The 19,476-nt window shown below is 37.0% G+C and overlaps 1 protein-coding gene across 6 annotated transcripts in view; it reads left to right on the top strand.

The window, feature by feature from the left end:
• LOC139676330 (BEN domain-containing protein 5) overlaps positions 1–19,476 on the top strand; it is an 893,330-nt gene that overhangs the window by 15,126 nt on the left and 858,728 nt on the right. The window lies entirely within an intron of this gene.

Here is a 19,476-nt window from a genome sequence, read left to right as displayed (position 1 = left end):
TTGTACATCACTAATCCAAGATCTAGTATTTATAATATGCTATTTTAAAATTTAATTTAGAAGCTTACTGAGGCAGTTAATGCCATAAAATGCCAAGACCATCCTTGCATTGTTAGATGATTTTACAAAAGTGTATGTGTTGACTTTAAATATATTTCTTTGTGTTTCTTGTGGCCTGATTCTGTACTGCTGAGGTTAATGGAAGTTCTGCCTCTGATGTCAATAGAAGGAGAATTAAACTTTAGGAAGCTACTGGAAACTGAAAGAGAAATTATTTTTTACAAGAGTTATAGCTAGCATATTAATTTAAAGAATAAGTAAAATCAGGTATGTTTATATGCGTGTGGGGTATGTAGATAAATATATATATGGATATGTAGCATTGTATACATTTTTATGTTACATACATGTGTGCTTCCAGATTTTTAGCTTAAATCTATTATTAGTGGCTTTCATACTTACAGAGCACTGTTAAACACCATATGTACAGAAGGCATTTGGCAGGATAAACTATAGTTTTCAGCATGGTTTATGTGAGAGGTGCTGGTAATGCCAAAACTGCTACAGTGTCTTGTAAAATGAGCTTTTTATGAAGAGTTACGTCCCTCAGGGTAGAATACTGGCTGCCAGTTCCTGGATAAATATTAAATTGAGTTATTTAAATCCTGTGATTACGTTATGTAGAAAAGTGCAAATGATGCAGTGAATAATAATGAGTATCTTCTTTCTGAGGTGTGTCTCTGGAGGTCCAGACAATAGTATATATTTTTAAAAATACTTTGGGTGCTATTTCATAATAGTTGTGCAGTATTTTGCATTTTTGTATCAGAAAATGGCTTATGGAATGAATCAGTTGGCCAGTCTGAGAAATTTACTTTACTGTACTAAGCTGCTCTGCAATGAGAAAGAACAGTAGCAACCAAGAAATTTTTTGTGAAGTATTGTGAATCATTGCATGGTGGTTTGATTCCAGTTTTTGAACAATGGAATTAATTATATTTTTGAATGAAAACATTTAATAAGTTCAAAGGTAACATTCATGCTTTATATAATTTGACAATAATAGCATGTGATAGAGGCAGGTGCTATTTGAAATACTCTGTTTATTTACACTGTAGCATGATGAGGCTGTGATGTTGCTTTGCATATTGAGACACTTCCAAAGTACAAATATGAATGAAATTAATAACTTCATTTAGTTCCTTATGATGATGATGTATTAGCAAGAATAAGAGTAATATTGTGTACACTTCATATGTAAATTCACTTTATCTTTTGTTACATGCCAGCCAAGTAATTGCTTGGAGTACCTTTACTGGTCAAAGCAAATTAACTGATTATTGGATAATTTATGAAATTGTTATTAAGGCAGAAATCTCATCCCTCCTGTTATCCAAACAATAGTATACAACATTTATAAGAACTGTGTTGATGCTCTGTGAGTACCACCTGAAAATGGAAATATCCTCTTGAAATTGCCTTTTTCAAAGGACAGGTTATAAAACTGGCCCCACCTGGAGTATCACACCCAGCTCTGGGGGCCCCACTACAAGAAATGCACAGACCTGTCCATGGCAGGGGTGTTGGAACAAGATTGGCTTTAAGGTCTCTTTCAACCCAAACCATTCTATGATTCTAAAATACAAGTTGTGTTAAATGTGATTCCATAAGTGCCTTTCCTTTCTTTGGCTGCCTTCCTATTTTCTTGACAGATCTGGTTGATAGAACTGAACATTCCCTTCGAGACCTATTTTTCAATGACTGTGATTTTATATGGTAGAAATGGAAGTAAATACCCTTAAGAATAGAGAAGAACTTGCAGAAATCAGGGAAAATATTAACACATACAGAAGAAATGCTGTTTAATGTTTAATGATAGCCATCACTTTTGTAATGGCTATCATTATTGCATTAAAAATGTTGAAGAGTATGAATTTGTTTGAGACAGAGAGGTGTTTTCATGTAGTCTGAAAAATAATGTCCAGCTTGCTGTTTTGAAGTGCTTTGCTTTCAAAAAATCATAAAAAGTAGAATTGAAATGGGCACTGGGATTTCTTTTTAGTCCACTCAGTTGTTGAGAGGCAAAATACCCTATTTTTCCCATTCCTGACAGATGTTTTTATATCTTTTTCAGAGGCTTTTGGTGAGTTTCATTGAGAAAGCAGCAATCCATTTTAATGCTGCAATTTTCTCAGTGTAAGAAACATTTGCTTTCTATGTAGAAATGTTCTTCCCAAAAGGCCTTAATTCTTGTCCAGTCCTATAGGCACAGAAAACAGATTATTCCTTTCTTCCTTAACTTAATGGAAAGCTGCTGTCATATCTTTCCTTGGCCTTTCCCTCCTCAGGTTAAATAACCGCTATTTTTTTCAATAGTTCCTGGGTGCTCACATTTTCCAAATTTTCTATCATTCTTTATTTCCTCTGGCCTATCTCCAGCTGTTTTGTGCCTTTCTTGACTGGCAATGGTCCAAGGTGAGCATGATACTCAGATAAGCTGGTGCCAATACTGTGTAGAGTTTAATACATGACATGCCTTGCCATCTATTTACTGCTCTGTGTGACAGTCCAATCTTCTTCATAATAGCATAGCACTGTTGACTTCTGTGAAATTTGTGATCCCTTGTACTGTCCAGGACCTTTCCAGAAGGAGAGCTACCTAACCTGTTCATGGCTTGCACTTTACTTCCCCTTATGGATCTATTAGTAGTGAAAAAACCATTGCTGTAAAATAAATGCAATTATTGGAAATGAAGAATGGTGGCCGAAAATTATCAACCTGCAAGTATGTCAGGAATTGTGTTTCCCATATCTAATGTTCTGACTGGAATCTTCCTTGTTATCTTTATTAATATTTAAGAATATATATGGCCCAAACAAACTTTTCATATTGATTTATCATTAGCATAAAAGAAACTGATGAAAATTCAGATTTCTTGCATACCACAACATAATTTTTGAATAATGTCAGTTTTCACAAGAAATGTGAGTTGGTTTCAGGGAAAAATCGAAGCAGTTATCTATGCACAGAACAAATTTAAAGGAAATAAATGTCACATTTGAAATGTATACATTTGGTCAGTTGTAATTCTGTTTCCTAATATTCATTAATGCATTAAATTATTAACACAGTTTCAGTTCAACAGCAGTGCAGGACTTTACAAATATTCATCTCTCATCCTACCTGTTCTGGCAAAATGGGAATTTTGCAGAATATAGTGCTGTGGGGAAAAGGATGTATTCGCTTCTGCTATACAAAGAAGTCCTTACTGATTGAATCAGGGCCAGATTTTGATACAAGAATGTTCTTCAGAGTGTCTGTTATCTCATACTAAAGGTGAATTGGTATCTCAGAAATTTAGTTTAGGCAGCTGCTCCCACTGTCTTGGGCTGCCTTGGTGCATGTGATTTCTCATGGCATCCATTTAGTCAACAGTCTATTCTGTGTTGTGGCTGAAAGTTGTTTTTATTTGCTTAGTCATTTTTTCCTGTATGAGATGTTTTTGGAGATGATACCTCCAGTGCTGGCAGCCAGGTGTTTTTCTGGGAACTTCCACATCAGCAGTAGCTTTGCTTCTGCATGAGGTAACTTTTAAAATTAATTAATTTTACAGGAGACACAAAAAGCTTTTTATATGTATTTTGTAAAGTGAACAAATAAACCAAATGTCTCAGCCCTTAAAAAACCTCCCATTTTTCTTCACTGTGAGCTGTCTGTTTGCTGGGTGTAGCCACGAGTTGCCTTCTGGCTCCATCACAGGGTGATTTCAAGGTGGGCTCTAAATGTCTGTGGCTTTTGCCTCCCCAGACTCTCGATGTAGAGACCTGGCATATGAAAAACTTGTGTTGACTCTGCCAGCTGTGGCCTCACTGCAGAAAAACACTGGGAAAGTTCAAATATTGTTCCTTTTGCCCGGTGCCATCGGGGTTGCAGTCCCCATGGCTGTGGGTCCCTCTGGCCTGTGGGTGTGGGTGTATCCCAGTGCCCTCTGGTGTATCCCAGTGCCCACTGATGTATCCCAGTGCCCTCTGGTGTATCCCAGTGCCCTCTGGTGTATCCCGGTGCCCACTGATGTATCCCAGTGCCCTCTGGTGTATCCCAGTGCCTGCTGATGTATCCCAGTGCCCTCTGCCTGCCCGTGGTGATGGCCCAGGGAACAGCGCAGGGGGCTGCACTCAGCCTGAAGTCAGCCTGGAGTCTGGGATGTGCTGTGAGGATGGTTAGAAAACCCAAGCTCAACAGTTTCTGCTGCTTGTGGCTCAAATTGCTTGTTTTATAATTACTTTTGAGGATTGAAGGAGCAGTGTTGGCTCACAGAGGTTTGTAAATCTCAGCATTCATGCTGTTAAATGCAAGGGCTTTTAATAAAGCTTTGAAAAGATATATTTTGGCTTGTTAGGCAACTATAATGCTGTTTAACTGTTAAAAAATACTGTGTTTCTTGAAATTAGAAATGAAGCTGCTGTCTGCTTTTATTCTCATTTCAACCAAAAAGTGGAACTCCGCCAAGAGTCATTAAATCTTCTATCCTTTGGATGAATTCTTATTTTTTAATGAAAAAATGTTATGATTGGGTAATTTCCGTATTGTGGTTTATGTTCAAAAGGTTGTAATTAAAGTTTTGTAAAATTTTAGATTTAATCTCAATTACTCTAAACCTCATATTATTATGTTAACTGCTGTACCACCACCTTGCAGAGAAAATTATTGACAAACATCAGCTTGTCTTTTCCAACAGCAGGTTCATAAAACATTTCACATTAGAAACCTGATAAAAAATTCAGTGCTGATGGATTGCAAATGATATTAATCAGCTGGAAAAAGTTAAGATTTACAATGTATTAAGAGATCTCATATGACTGAGAAGTACCCTCATATCATTTTTGTTAAGGTTTTAAATATCTTTCTATATTTCAAAAATAGGATAATGTACTTATAAAACACTTTGCACAACACTCAAAATTGCAGTAAGTGATTGTAATTCCGCTGATCTCATTGTAACCACTTACAGGCGTGAAATAGGCCATTGAGCTTTACCATGAAAGATATCTTTGAACAAAAGCACAGATAATATAGGATGGATTGCCCTTTGGGAGTGCCCGTGTCCCAGTTGTTAAGACTTGACATGTAACTTTAGACAGCTAAAATTAGGAGAGATTCATCTTAGTTGTGATTAATAAAACACTGTAAAATTTGAGTTGCAAAATATTTTCTGAAACAGACGGTTTTGTTTGTAAAATGTTTAAAAATGAAAACTAAAATGGTGCAGAAGATGATGCTGTTAAAATTATGCTCAAAGAAAAACTGAAATCCACCCTAGGAAATAGTTGCTTTTTGGCCACCTGATATGGAATTGTAATGGGCTTCCAAAGTTATTAAACAATCTGATCCTCTCTGTGCTTACATTTTAGTGAACAGAAATACCCTTTTTCTCCTTGGTTTCAGGGGCACTGCTATGGTATCCTGGAACAGGAATAAAGCAGTACAGGCAACTGTCATGGAACATTACTAGAAATAAAAAGTGCAAAAGCTCTTTAAGGCTACTTTCGTCCAGTGTAAAAACTTTTGGTGGTAGACTAAACTGTGTTTGGGAGCAAAAACTAGTTGTTATTCCAAGTTTCCTCTCATGTGTAACTGGAATGACTAAGTCAGGTAGAACTGTTGGCTTTCACTTCTATAATAATGCTCATCTGTAAAACAGAAACAAAGGAATGAAAGTTAATATGTTATTTCAGTAAAGTCTGTTTTCCCTCTGCTTTTGTGACATTGAGGTGTGTCCAATTAACAAAACACTTTTGTTGTTTCCTTATTTGTTGACAGTAATTTATGCTGTATTTCACAGTAGATATTAAATGGTTATTGCTACCAGTAGGATAATTGAATGTTTCTGAACATGCTTCTTCCCAGTTCAGAGCAGAATTGCTCTATCAGAGTATCAATACCTTTGTATTACTGCAAGTTAGAAGTCACAAAAACTCTAAGAACAAAACACTGATTTTAATTTTTTGTATGTTTTAATGGTGACCCTAGGAATAGATTAATGGATGTGGCATGCACAGAGTGATATCAGTTAACATATATGACATTACTCAGATGTCTCAAACTCCGGAAAAAGCATGTGAATGATTTATGGAATTGATATTAATCTCTTTCCAGTAAATGCATTACTAAAGTTACATGGGAAATTGATGTTACTGCTGTAATGCCAAATTAATTTCTTTCTTGCTAGGTCAGCATTGCAAATGGAACTAAATATTAACCTTTTAAATATCTAAACAGATATGATATGGAAGACATTTTTACAAATGGGGGCGTGCTTGGTGTCGATGTGACACCAGCTAACACATATGGCACTCATGAGATATCGTAACTTGTGGGGAAAAGATAGTAATGACTTATGGAGCGAAAGAAAATGCAAGAAGTATTGGTGTAATAGCAAGAGTAAAGAATTAGGAAGTTACTTGTAGTTGTGCTGATTATAATATTCATGGTGGGTTTACCATCAGATCCTCATGCCACCTTCTTTAGGACCAAGCCTTCCCTCCTGCCTTTTGCCACGTTTCCATCTCCTCAGCTGGTATAATAAAAGCTCATGTGGTGATTTGCAATTTGATTGACCCAAAAGGGACCACAATAAGCAACTGGAAATGAAAGCAGAAATGTCTGTGATCAGATAATTTTAAGTGCAGAGGAAATTTTCAGTGGCCTGTGTATAAGAAACAACTAAATAAAGTAGGAAACCTTAGTGAGGAAAAGAGAAAACTGAGGAATAACAGATTAGAGGTCTGTAAAATTGTGATTCTTATTCAAAATGTCAATGAATATTAAACAGTGGTTTTCTGTCTGTTCTCTTTGTACAAAAACTAAGGGCCATCAAATGAAAATAGCAGTTAACATGTTGAAAGCAAACAAAGGAGAATGGTTCCTCACATATTGTTTAATTAAGCTGTGGAGCTTCTTCCTGCAGATCACTGTGGGTGCTAAAAGTTGACACGTCATGCTTTCAATAAAGAAAACTGACTGACAAGCATAGGAGAGAAAAATCAGTTGAGAGCTACTGAACACTGACACCATTTCTGGCTCAGAATGTTCACAAACTGTACACTGTAAACTGGAGAATTATACTGGAAAGTGTCTTCAAATGGTTGTTTTGTTTCCATGCTCTTCTCCAGGGATCCATTTCTGGTAGTTACTGAGCTGGACATTGATCTCACCTGAACGACACATTTGGTTAAATGGTTGATGACTGTTAGTACCTATGATAATTTATCATTTTCTAAAAATATGTTAGAGGTTACAGTTGCAAGCCAAAATCAACATAATGCAAAACTCTACTTTGATCAGATAATTAGAATGTTACAGTTCTTGTTTCCATTCAAACTGATTTTCTTAGGAGGTCAGTGGTTGAAGATGGTGTGCTGACTTTTACAGTTGTCCAGAAACACATCTGATGCAGATCCATTCTTAAGATTTTACATTATACATTCTTGGTACTTACATTCCCATCAGACTTTAAGGTTTTGATGGGATTTTTGTGAGCTTGCTCTAGGACAGAAAAGGAAATAAAAAACCCCAACTCCTCAGCAATGAAGATATTTTATACTAAGATGACTGAGTATTTTTTGGGAAAAAGCAAAAGGATTTTTGTATATACCAGGTTCTGAGATAATTTTTTCAGTTACCATTTTTTTCTGGCTCTGTTCAACATTTTCCATCTGGAAAAATGATAGAGGGAAATGCAAGAAAGAATAGCAGTGTCCCTGCCAGTGTGAAGGAACATTACATTACACTGAACAAATATCCTTATCTGAATGTACAATCACTGAAATAAATGCAGCTGTGTTTATTTCAGCATAATCAGATATATTTGAATATAAAATCATTGACATAAATGCAGCTGTGTTTATTTCAAACTGCACATGTTAATATGAACATGAATGTAACATCAGTTGATCACCCAGGAATGTAAAGAGGTGTGTATATATAGAGACACAATAAAGGCCTGGGACAGTTGAAAGTTTGAAGAAAAATATCTAGAGGGGTTTGTGATTTACCTAAAATTTTTGAAACAGCATTGGAAGTCACTGGTGAGGAGATGCAAAATTCTTCACATATAAAATCCCTGGAGTTGAATAAATCTGTGGTTACTCTGTAGAATAACAGGTGACCTCTGCCTCAGTTACTGACTAAGAAAATAATTGCCTTGAATAATTGCTTCTTAAAATAGAGAATTATGTTAGTCTTGAGTGATTGGTAGGTCCAGGTCAATCTCTTCTGATGGGCAGAGTGCAGACCTTAACTTTACCTTAGGTTTTTATCTGATTTTGAGTCTTTAAAAGAGCTGCTGACCACCCTTCCAGAATTGCATCCTGCTGGGTTCTCAAACCCAGGGAAAATACGATGTAGAGCAGTGCCAATGGAAAAATTTTGGCACTGTTTATTTTGTCAGGAATGCTTCTCCCTGCTATTTTCCCAAAGTAGTTCTCTGCCTTCGCTGTCCTGTTTATCTGCATAACCTCTGCCTTTTTAAGTCGGAGCCCTTCAGAACTAGAAGAAATTGAAAAGTGTTCTTTATTCTGCTTATGCAGATGGTGTTACATAGACTAGCACAAGGAATGGCTGTACTCAGAATAAAAGAGAAAGTAACATCAGAACAGTAAATATTTTGGAGCTAAGAGGTATTGGAAAGGCTTTATTTTCATCTGAGAGAAAACCAAAATATTCTGCTTGACTAAATAGCAGTATTTTGTTCAGTTAGTTCAATAACCTTTAATATTATCCCTGTTTTGCAGAAGACAGCAGCACAAAAGACATGGTTCTTGACTGCCTAGCACCTTTTGTAGTGAATTTCAGCTGTGTGAAATGCATGCAAAATGGCCGAGAAACGTTCAGAGTGCTTTACATCAGATTCATGGGAGCCAAATGCTGATGAAATGTAGGAAATTCATATCTCGTATTATGTCTACTAGATTTGATGCTATGAAGAATAGGGGAACAGAAGGAAAGGGATGAGTAACATTTCTTGTACTTCCTTCTCAGCTCCAGATACAGGAATACCTTTCACAGAATCACAGAATGGGTAAGGGTGGAATGGACCTCGGTGGGTCATCTGGGTCCCCCTCCCTGCTCAAGCAGAACCATCCCAGGGCACATGGCATGGGATTGCATCCAGGTGGCTCTGGAATGTCTCCAGCGAGGGACACTCCGCACCCTCTCCAGGGAATCTGCTCCAGTGCATGGCACAGTAAACACCTTCTTCCTTATATGTGCCTGGAACTTCCTGGGCATCAGCTCCTGCCTATTGCCCCTTGTCCTATTGCCTGGCACCACCAAGCAGAGCCTGGTCCATCCTTTGGACATCCCCCTTCAGACACTGACAGACATGCACGAGGTCCCCTTTCAGCTGCCTCTTCCTGAGCGTGAACAGGCCCAGCTCCCTCAGCTCCCTCCCTGTGCAGTCATGTCTGATTTTTTTTTCAATGAGCTGAAGACACTGTCACAGGCTGCTCAGAGGGGCTGTGGAGTCTCCATCCAAAGCTGTACAGAGCAGCCTCCTCTTGCTGATCCTGCTCTAGGACTAGACAAATCTCCAAAGACCCCTAGATATCCCCTAGAAAACCAACACTTCCTTTTCCCCCCCCCGGAAATCAGAATACACTTCAGATAGATTCTGCTCTTGTTGTTGTTATCTAAATAATTTTCAAATTCTCTGCTGCCTGCTGTTACAAAGTTAACAAGCCAAATTAAGATCTTTGCTTGTTTGAGCTGCCACAAATGCAAGAAGAGACAAAACACATAGTGGTCTGTCCTTTTGAAAGAATACTGGTTGCAAAACACACTTCAGAGAAATGTTTCTGCATAAACAAAGAATCTTTGCATCTTGCATGGAAACTGTCTGATTTTGGGAGAAAATATTTTACAGTATTTTGCTCAGTCTAAGAGGAATTTGGATACAAGTTATTAGGTGGGAAACACGTTATTTTGGATTCATGCAGAGCTCCATTTTGCATTTATTGATTCTGTTTAGTAACCTAATAGCCTTCTAGGTTCAGCCTTTGGCATGCTAATTTTGATTTAGTGTTTGTATTTCTGAAAACAAACTGAGAACAAACCATAAATTATCCAGTAGTTGTTCTTTAGATGGCTACTGAAATTCCAGTATCTACTACAGTAACATAATGTGAAGGTAAATTACCATACTATATTAAGGGTTATTATTATATTCTAACAATTTCTGGTAGAATCGCATCTCTGTTTCTCTCATCTGCAACTGTAGGATATCTTTTTCATAAGAAATATGGTTTATTCTGTTTTTTTTTAGAAATTGGGTTGGAATGTTTATTGTTGCTACTGCACTGCATTATGAATAATTCATTTTTAGTAGCCTTTTCTAAGATTGTAAATGAATGTAAAATTTCAGATGAGAAAAACTTCTGAGCCTTTTTATGAATACAATATCAAATATAGAGAGCTAAGGAATAATACATCTAGATTTCTTTTTTTCTTTTCAGCATTTTGGTGGTCAGCCTAAGAAATTGTGTTCACAGAGAGTTTTTTAAATGATTGACTAATTTTTTTTTTATACTTGAGTTCTTTTTCTTGGCTTCTTATTTGTAGTTTTTATTTACTTCTGTTAAGGCCAAATTACATAATTTTTATGCATATATTTTATATTACTGTTAAGTTGTATAATGAAATGTCTTCAATGCTCTCATGGACAAGAAATTGCACACATACCTGTGCTGGGCTGGCTGCCACTTGTGTAGGCACAGGAAGATTAGATTCTTAGCAGTGTTAGCACAGCCCCAAATTCTCCAGACTGGATAAATGCTGAGATGGTGAATTCACTCTGGAGTTTGGTGCTGTTGCAGATACAAAGCTGTCAGAATAGCAGAGCTGGGTGTCTGAGCTGGGGAGGGTGACCCATTGTAGATGTGCTCCTTACTAGAAGTAAAGACAAGGAATGGGGCAGCAATGTTGTAATTAATTTATGCTTCATCTGAAAAATACAAGCTGATAACAAGTTGAAACTTAACTTTTGGTTATGACTGCATGTGTTTTCTGTGCTCCTTCTGTTTCAGTAGCTTCAAGATTGATCCATTATCACTCATCCTGAAACGTCGTTCACTTACTGGTTGTTACTGTGCTATCCTGCCTGTTATTTCTCTCTCCTCTCTGCATTTGTGTAAATGTTATTGCTGAAGTGTCTTCTTTTGTGTGTTGAGAGAATGTTGAGCCCACTTCTTGAGCCTGTACATTGAATGTTGTATCAAATTAAACCTTGTTATCGTCATCTCTAGGACTCCACATTATCAGCCTCCCATTAGCATTTGTTTCGCTTTTCGTTATTCCCATCTGTGTGCTCTTCTTTATCCTTTTGGATTTAGGGATCCATTTATTTCCTTCCCTCATATTTCCATTTGCATTTTCATCAGTGAACATTTTTGGCCCTCTTTATTTGTCATGGTTTCCTGTTTTCACAGGATATCCCCCATAAGTATCCCTTCCTTGAAAGTTTTTCTTAAATCTACCTTTCTAAAATTCCTCCTGCAGATATATGTGCAGATATCTCTCTCTATATATATATAGATATATAGATATTTAAATTGGAGTTCTGATGTTTGGCAATCATTTGTCCTTAATCAGACTGCTTGTTCTTTTGGACAGGAATTGTTTCCTACCCAAAACTTCAATTTCAGCTGTGCTCTCTTGGTATTTTCTCCAGCACAGGGGATCTATGCTGACTGATGCCAAATCTTCAGTGCCTGGTCCAGAGCAGAAATCAGTAGAAAAAGTCTCTGCAAAACTATAATTTCTGTTGGCTTTGGATCGGACCGTAAACTTGTGAAACTTTCTATGAATTAACAGGCATGTGGCAATTGGGCAGATATTCTGTTACTTGGTGGGCCTGAGGTCAGTAAGAAAGAATGCCAGAGAAAGGACTAGTTAGATGGGAGGAAAATAAGAATATTCTGAGTGATTAAAAGAAGTTCAGTTCTAAGTGTCTGTCCAGTATGTCTGCAATGTAACAATCATTATGACATCTAGATACTTCTTAGGATGTGAATGCATGACTTTCAAGACCTCTAATTTTATTTTCTCTTTAGAATATTAGCCTGGTTAATAATAACTTATGCTTATGGTCTTTTACTGCAGGAAATCACAGTGTACTTTACCAGGTGCTTTTGTTTTCATTTTATAGTTCCAGAAATCTGAGGCTTGCAGAAGTTCAGAGCTTCAGTATTATACAGTAGAATCACCATTTGAAGCATTTTGACATTATCTTCTTTGAAGCTCACTAATTGGATTTAAGCCCACACCTTTGATTACTCTTTAAAACTGAACAAAGCGTGTGTCTTCCTGAATCACGGTGGCTAAGATGGACTTTCCTTTGTAGGGATGCTATTTTAGAGTCTGCCATGCTTCAACAGATATTAGGAATAATAGATACTATTTCAGATATAATGTAACAATAACTGATATTATTTCAGCAGTACAGGAAAACTTAAATACTGTTGGAAAAATTGTGTTAGGTTATCTCCTCTGACTCAGACTAATGAAGGATGAACCAGCTGAGTAAAGAAAGAGGAGGGAGAACAAGCGTTATCTTTTGCAACCTATTCAGTTTTGGCTGATTTAACCAAGATGAGGAGAAAAGCAATATTGTGTTCTTTGACTGTACTGTAACAAGCTTTGTTAACTGATAATAATAACTGGAAGACATATGTTAAATTGTTGATCCATATGAGAAAGGAAGAATACTGAAATCAGAAAATTGTAATTTGATAATTGTGATTTAGTCTTTTACATCTACATGGCTTCATAGTCATACCAAATACAGGCTAGTCTATTTTAACAAAATAAAATTCCAAAGTATATGAATTGGAAAAGTGGAAAAAATTCAGTTGTCTGACTAATGCAACACAATATAATTTTACTGTGGATTCTACATTTGAAAGATACAGTTTATGAATTATTTCAAATCTTGCAGAAACATTTCATTGTTACATGATATATTATACAGGTATATATATGTAAAAACGTACATTTCAATATTATATTATTACTTCAGCAGCTTCTTATGTATACTAGCAGGGTATACTGTTAGATGTAAACTACAGAATTAAAAAAAAGGTAGTATGTTTCATTGTTATTTTTAATTGAAAAGGTTTGATACTTCTTTAGGTTCTTCCTTAGAGGTAAACTGCCACCCCTCTTCTGAGATCCACACTAATTTTGAATAGAAATAGTAATAGTAATGCTAAGTGTGTGTGTATATCGCTGTTTTTAAAGACTCAAAAGCAACATTGGAACTACATAATTGACCAAGGCCACTCAACTATCATTGTAAGGTAATTTCAGTACTAATTGCTTTAAAAATACTGATTTGTTTTCTGATGTTGTGAAATAACTTAGGAGATTCTGTCTATTTTGAAAATCTACATCATTCTTTTTGGAAAAATATGTTCCTATCAACCAGTGAGAAAAGTTTGGAGATAGAGTCAAATAAAAGAAAAAATTTAATTTTATGGCACTTAATTAGAATCCTGAATCAAGCTTAAATGGGCATCTTGATAGGCTGGAAACATCTGGGTATCAAAAAATTAGTAGAGCAGAAAAAGTCAGTATGTGATGTGATTGACTTTGTCTATTAATGCAGGAGAGTATCTCCAGCTCATGCCTTTATATAGCCCAAACCTCCCACTTAAATCACCATCCAAAGTTTTGCAAAGAGCTTATTGACTCCAAAGTGCCTCTGACTGTACCCTGCACCTCAGCCTGACCACAGCCAGGAGTGATACAGGAATAATTGGTCGGCTCTTGTCTTATGATTATTTCTTAATGTGGAATAAACATTGCAAAGATTGAGGCAGCTCAGCTGGAGACCTGCTGAAGGGTGCAGGGATGTGCCTCCTCATTAGGAGCAAACTGATGTCAATAAGACCAAAGGTTACCTGTCTGTCTGAGCAGATGGATGGAGGTCAGACATGCTGTATGATGGAAAGGCTCAGGAAGAGGAGCTGAGAGCCACACTCCAGGTGCTCTGGATTTCCTGTTAGCCCCTGTTTCATGGATGTAGCTCCACATCTTATTCCCTTCCACGCCCCTCTGGGGTCCCACTTGGGTGCAATTCCAAGTTTTGACAATCAGGAAGGCATTGATTGGATTGAGACTCAGCTGGCAGAGGTTCAGCATTTTTTCCACTGTAGCTGCATATGTATAAGAAGAAATGGGACTTAAAAGTCATATTTCATAGGATTTTTAAATTCATAGTGTCCTCTGGGTTTGTGTGTTTCAGACAAGGTGAAAAGTAACACAAAAGTAAAAGAGAAGGTATGAGATTTTGTTGGCATGAGGGAAGAGGGAAGCTCTGAGATTGTTGGTTACAAAGGTTCTCCTTTGGTATCCTCTCTCCCTTTCACGAGGAGATGGGAAGGAGCTGAATACTCAGGACATACTGAGAAGGATCTACCCGGTATTATGAGTTATTTCATTGACTGTAGCACCTGAGTTGTCCCCACGTGGATACATAGTGTGTGAGGGTCAGATGTTGGGGACAGTCAGGGGAACTTTGAGAATGCTTTTTACAACGTTGATTTGATGAAGCTTTCATTTGTGCCTTGTTAAAGGGGACTAACAGAGCAAAGTGGAACATTCCAGAGAGAGGAGAGGTTTCACCCCTGCACGGGATGCTGCTGAGCCTGCTGAGAAGTGGGGTGCTTTCAGAGCACTGAGTGGCATGGACAGGAGAGTGAGGGTGAGTGTGCAGGAGTCAGGGAGGTTGGAGCTCCTGGGGACTGAGGAGCTGTTTAGAAATACAGCAAACAAGATGCAAGGTTGGCCATAGAGGTGACGCTCTTTTCCTGAAGATCCAGTGGAGGCTATTTAGAATTTGTTGCAATTCTAGCAAGTTCTCCGAGTAGGAAACTAAAACAAATTGTGGTAACAGTATCTGCTTGCGGGAGCACAGTGGGAAGGGAAGCTCTCTTTTGATTTTTCTTCTTTTTTACTTAGTCATTTTGAGTTTTCTTTACTTAAAATCCAATTAATCCAGTTTATAATAGAGTAAAAAAGCCTGCTTTTTGTTTAGAAGCTTTATTGGCTTTTTGGAATACTGACTTATAAGAAAAAGATCTGGGCAGTTCAATTTCAATAATATGTCTGACTCAGATTCTCATCCCATCCATCTTAAACCCATTTTCTTTCTCTAATCACCTGCGTGCCCTCATCACAGTTCCCAGGCTTGCTTGGCTTGTACAGTATTTGCAGTTTGCACTCTTTAGATACCTGTTTGTTTGATAGACAAGGCAAATTGCATTCCTTTTGTGATTCAAGCACAGGGGGCTGTGTCCAATTGCACACTCACTTGAGACCTCCCTACCTGAAGCCACACGAGAAGCTCCCTGTTAGTGAACTAAAGTGTGAGCCTGTATGAGCATGGAGAAAATGCATTGCTCCCTTTTTGTCACGCTAATGCTCTTCAGTCTGGTGCTTAGCAGACCAATTTCATATGTCTCCAAAAGTGTGGAATCAAATTTCTTATTGTATAATTATTGTAAACTGAAATTTTGAGAACATGTGACAGACATGTAGCCAACCACACCCTCCAAACAAGCCATTGCTTTGAAAGTAGTTTGTTGTCTGCATGGTCAGAGACAGGTCTGTAACAGTGTGATTCTGCAGAGAAAATACTGTTAAAAACCAAGTTCTCTTAATGGAAAGTTGCACATTTTTAATGCACATGGCAGTGTATTTGAAGGTAGAGATATATCCAAATGTACATGGATATGAATGTGCATTTTTACAAAAATTCTCATTTGTATGGATGTATCTATTTTAAAAATACTCTCAGCTGATTAATATTTAAGATTAGCATTCAGTGTTAACATAATACATCAAATTGTAAAAGGTCTATCTATTGTAGAATACAAATTCTCATTGCTACTGCCACTTTATAACAGTCTTCCATCAACTTTGTGCCTTGCCCTCTCCTTGCCCTCCTCTCTCCCCATGTTTTAGGCATCATCTTCTGAAGAAATCCTCATTTTGTGTTAACATGGGGAGTAAAATAATATGTTGATGTCTTGGATATCAGTTGGTGTTCTGCTGATCCCTGAGTAGAGAGAGTGATGTGCTGTCACTCTCTCCATAACTGTCCAAGGTTGAGAATTTTATTACATCTTTCAAAATGTCTTTTTACTTTCATCTGAAAATGAAAATAAGTTGAATAAAATCCAGTTTATGTTTGAGCTGGGCTGCAAATTCACTTTTTTATATAAAATTAAACTTGATTTCCCAAGGAGTTTTTTTTCTGTTAATACAACTTTTGTTCCTGCTTTCTGACAATTATCATATATGGCTTTTTTTTTTGTTTGTTTGTTTTACTGCCACAGTTTGAAGTGAGAGCATTAAGTTAAATTAATTTGACTTTGGTTGGCAAACGGCGATAGTAGCACTTTAACAGCTGTTTGCTTTCCTGGATTGTCCTTGGTGCTGAAATTGCTTTTGTATCTAAACAGCAAAATGTGTTCATAGGGCTACAGAATATGGAGATAAATTTAGCCTGTCACACAGATATTATTGGGGCTTTTTTGTGCTGTGTCTCTGGGAGTGGATCCTGACTACAGTGCTTTAATTCCAAGCTGTGTGTGCCTTTGGACATCTTACAGGACCGTTTGTGGAGCTTTTCTCTTTGATTTATGACCTTGCCTGTATGGACTTCTGATCAGATTTTATTCTCATTTAGTGCAAGAGGGGCTAATTATGAAAGTGACAAAGATTCTTTCATTGTGCTAAAGCTTTTTGAATGACAAAAGGGGGCTTTAAATTAAAATGAACTTTAACAAGGCATTTTCACATTGAAGTGATACACACTCTACCACTGATAGAGTAATTCATTTTCAATCCTTTCTGATTCTATAAACACATTGTCTCACAAGATCAGTAATTTTTTACCTCTCAGGCTAATGAAGAGTGGATGGTAGACCAATGAATTCTCTTTTTGCAGAACTGTTTTGACATTCTTAATTTTTTCTTAAATATCAAAGAAAGGACAAAGAGCTGTGATTTTATTGCATTAATATTAATAATCATTTATCTGCAGAAAAACATTTAAATATCACTTGACATTTGCAGAGAAAGATTAATGTTTAATTTACCACAAACATAGAAATACTTTGAAATAAAAGGAAATGCTTCTGGATTTGGCAAAATGAAAAAAAACCCCAACAAAATTAAGACAGACATTCAGATATAAAAAAAATTGTAAGTGTAATAGGAGTCAAAAACATGTTGGTGCCATCTAAAATGTCAATATTTAAATTATCACTTCTGATTGAAAAAATAACATCAACTAGATGGTTTTTGAAGGTCTAATTTAAGCTTTAACTAAACAAAGATAAATTAGGGTTAGCAGTTTTCTGTTACATCCATGTGGGTACAGTTAGGAAGACCTGCTATAAACTCTATCAGTGTTATAAAAACAAACCAATGTAATTTAGTTCCCTGTTTCCACATAATTATAAATAGTGCATTGGTGTGAAGTTGGGGTATGGACAGTGTTGGTATTTCAAAATTATTGTTAGGGCTGAAAGTCCAGGGGACTTCCAGAACCAGCTGATGTCTGAGAGGAAAATACCAAGGTATAGGAGGCAGAGAATTATATAAGGGAAAATACAGGACCAAGTTCCATTACCTACAGAAGGATGAAAATGCTTTATAATAAAGAGAAAAGTACAGAAATCACCTTGTTCCATAAGGGAATGTCAGACTAGGAGCTACAGAGGAGGAGATGAGCAGGGAAGTTGTGTATCAGTCTAATCTGATGAAATGGCTAAAAATGTACCTAGACTCCAGGAAAGTCTATCTGTAAATTTTATCATGGAGATTATATGGTAAGATATCAATTTTAGGCAATGAAATAATGGGATTAATGTATTGAATGAGAATAACATTTCTAGCACCCAAACTGGTTTTGTGACTAGATTGATAATGGCATAGAGAATCAAATTCAGTTTTATAATGAACTGGAATAAGACTCTTTCTTCTGCAAAAGCTGTATATAAGGCAGATATTCAGATTCAGTATTTGCACTGAAAGTCTATTGTTACAGTACATTTTTTCAAGGATTTTTTTTATAAAATAAAGACAGTTTTATATATAAAGCCACTTAATTAGTTAAAGAAGGTTCTAGTTCAGGATCCATCTCAAAGAGTATGATTCTTTTATCAGGCAATACCTGCAGCCTTTCCACTAATACTGCTTTTAATAAAAAACTCAAATCCATTTGCAGCTCTGGTGACTTTTTAAAGGTCCTTGAGAATATAATTCTAACTAAACTGCTTGAGATTTCCATCTATTCATTTTTACTCAAGTTTCAGTCTGTAGTTATACTATGGAAGGATTCTCTTGGAAAAATGGTGATTCCATGTATCAGGCACCAAACTAGGCCAAAGGCAGAATTACAGCATTGGTGTGCAGTAAGAAATCAACAGGAACATCCTCTCTTGTAGGATGAAAGAACTTTTTTTGCCTTTTGCACTATGAGTGTTCTCAGGGTCTTTGCAAAATGATGAGTATATTGAGTAGGAAGCATTATATAACTAGGAGTGTTGTAATGTACTGAAGAATAAAGAATATATGGATTTTAACACTTTTTACTGTTTTTAATATATTTTTGCACACCTTTGATGTCTGGGCAGCAGGTAAATATGAGAGTGTTTTACATTAGAGGCTGGAGACAGCAACAGATTGCTGTGCTGGGCACTGAGCATCAGGCCCTAACAAGGTGTGTTTGGAGAGGATTCTGTGCCACACACCAGCAATGGTACATCCCACTGTGGTACAGCAGCTCCTGCTCCCCGAGCTGCCTTGGTGGTTGCTGCCGTGGTTAAGGCTGCAGACGTTGTTATAATTTATTTATCAACTTATTAATTATTTATTTAGGATAGCACCCATTATATGCTAAGTGACTTCCAAACAGAAATTTCCCCCAATGCTTTTCCTTTAAGAGCTGTGCTGTAAAGGATGTGATACAGGCACAGCCGGGAGAGACCCATTTGGGGAGCACACGCTTTGTTAAAGAGAGCTGAGTTTCGTGACACTAATGCAAAACCTCTTTGTATTCCGATTTTCCTTTAACAAAGGTTCGCTGCTGTGGATAAATAACTGCCCATCTGTCATTGGAGGCCTTTGGGGAATTGATAAAGAGGGAGCAGAGAAATCTGTTTTTCTGGGGATTTGGTGGATTTGGTGTAGTGGGTGTGCAATGGCCATCTTAGGGCACAGGCCTGTGATTTTTAAGCACTCTTGCCACTCCTTACTAAGCTGATGCATTGCTGCTTTGCCTCTGCCAGTTTCTGTATTTACATGATTTTCTGACTTTTTTTGAGAATTTGTCCTGCAGTCTTGGACTCTGCTGATATTTTCCTAATTTCTAAGAACTTCACAGATGCAGGAGGAGTCAAGAGACTAAC

This window comes from Pithys albifrons, chromosome 10 (assembly GCF_047495875.1).
Source record: "Pithys albifrons albifrons isolate INPA30051 chromosome 10, PitAlb_v1, whole genome shotgun sequence".
NCBI classification, from domain to species: domain Eukaryota; kingdom Metazoa; phylum Chordata; class Aves; order Passeriformes; family Thamnophilidae; genus Pithys; species Pithys albifrons.
The sequence above is the reverse complement of the archived record's forward strand: the minus strand, read 5'-3'. Positions and strand labels throughout refer to the sequence as shown.